We start from the raw sequence: 2383 nt of genomic DNA on the forward strand, positions 1-2383 counted from the left end.
GTTTAACGCCATTTAACGTTAGTTTAACGTCATTTAACCTAATTAAACGCTTCTAACCTTAGTTTAACGCCATTTAACGTTAGTTTAACGTCATTTAACCTTAATTAAACGCCATTTAACGTTAGTTTAACGCCATTTAACGTTAGTTTAACGCTATTTAGCGTTAGTTTAACGCCATTTAACATTTAGTTTAACGCCATTTAACATTAGTTTAACGTCATTTAACCTAATAACGCCATTTAACGTTAGTTTAACGCCATTTAACGTTAGTTTAACGCCATTTAACGTTAGTTTAACGCCATTTAACGTTAGTTTAACGCCATTTAACGTTAGTTTAACGCCATTTAACGTTAGTTTAACGCCATTTAGCGTTAGTTTAACGCCATTTAACGTTAGTTTAACGCCATTTAACGTTAGTTTAACGTCATTTAACCTTAATTAAACGCCATTTAACTTAATTAAACGCCATTTAACGTTAGTTTAACGCCATTTAACGTTAGTTTAACGCCATTTAACGTTAGTTTAACTTTATTTAACCTTAATTAAACGCCATTTAACGTTAGTTTAACGCCATTTAACGTTAGTTTAACGCCATTTAACGTTAGTTTAACGCCATTTACGTTAGTTTAACGCCATTTAACGTTAGTTTAACGTCATTTAACCTAATTTTAAACGCCATTTAACGTTAGTTTAACGCCATTTAACGTTAGTTTAACGTCATTTAACATTAAACGCCATTTAACGTTAGTTTAACGCCATTTAACGTTAGTTTAACGCCATTTAACGTTAGTTTAACGCCATTTAACATTAGTTTAACGTCATTTAACCTTAATTAAACGCCATTTAACGTTAGTTTAACGCCATTTAACCCATTAATAGCCATTTAACGTTAGTTTAACGCCATTTAACGTTAGTTTAACGCCATTTAACGTTAGTTTAACGCCATTTAACGTTAGTTTAACGCCATTTAACGTTAGTTTAACGCCATTTAACGTTAGTTTAACGCCATTTAACGTTAGTTTAACGCCATTTAACGTTAGTTTAACGCCATTTAACATTAGTTTAACGCCATTTAACGTTAGTTTAACGCCATTTAACATTAGTTTAACGCCATTTAACGTTAGTTTAACGCCATTTAACGTTAGTTTAACGTCATTTAACCTTAATTAAACGCCATTTAACCTTAATTAAACGCCATTTAACGTTATTTTAACGCCATTTAACGTTAGTTTAACGCCATTTAACGTTAGTTTAACTTTATTTAACCTTTACTAAAAGGCATTTAACGTTAGTTTAACGCCATTTAACGTTAGTTTAATGCCATTTAACGTTAGTTTTACGCCATTTTACGTTAGTTTAACGCCATTTAATTAGTTTAACGTCATTTAACTTAATTAAATGCCATTTAACGTTAGTTTAACGCCATTTAACGTTAGTTTAACGTCATTTAACCTTAATTAAACGCAATTTAACGTTAGTTTAACGCCATTTAACGTTAGTTTAACGCCATTTAACATTAGTTTAACGTCATTTAACCTTAATTAAACGCCATTTAACGTTAGTTTAACGCCATTTAACGTTAGTTTAACGCCATTTAACGTTAGTTTAACGCATTTAATCTTTAATTAAACGCCATTTAACTTTAGTTTAACGCCATTTAACGTTAAGAAACGTCATTTAACGTTAATTTAACGATATTTAACGTTAGTTTAACTTAATTTAACGTTAATTAAACGCCATTTAACGTTAGTTTAAAGCCATTTAACGTTAGTTAAACGTCATTTAATGTTAGTTTAACGTCATTTAACGTTAGTTTAACGCCATTTAACGTTAGTTTAACGCCATTTAACGTTAGTTCAACGTCATTTAACCTTAATTAAACGCCATTTAACGTTAGTTTAACGCCACGCCATTTAACGTTATTTAAAACGTCATTTAACTCTTAATTAAACGTCATTTAAATCCCACTAAACGCCATTTAACGTTAGTTTAACAATAATTATTTAACCTAATTAAACGCCATTTAACGTTAGTTTAACGCTATTTAACGTTAGTTTAACGCCATTTAACGTTAGTTTAACGTCATTTAACCTTAATTAAACGCCATTTCAACTCTAGTTTAACGCCATTTAACGTTAGCAAACGTCATTTAACGTTAATTTCAACGATATTTAACGTTAGTTTAACTTCATTTAACGTTAGTTTAACTTCATTTAACGTTAATTAAACGCCATTTAACGTTATTTAGCTCATTTAACGTTAGTTAAACGTCATTTAATATTAGTTTAACGTCATTTAACGTTAGCTTAACGCCATTTAACGTTAGTTTAACGCCATTTAACGTTGCTTAACGTCATTTTGTCCTTTTACTCAAAACGCCATT

Source organism: Homarus americanus, unplaced genomic scaffold, assembly GCF_018991925.1.
Source record: "Homarus americanus isolate GMGI-L3 unplaced genomic scaffold, GMGI_Hamer_2.0 scaffold53225, whole genome shotgun sequence".
Classification (NCBI taxonomy): domain Eukaryota; kingdom Metazoa; phylum Arthropoda; class Malacostraca; order Decapoda; family Nephropidae; genus Homarus; species Homarus americanus.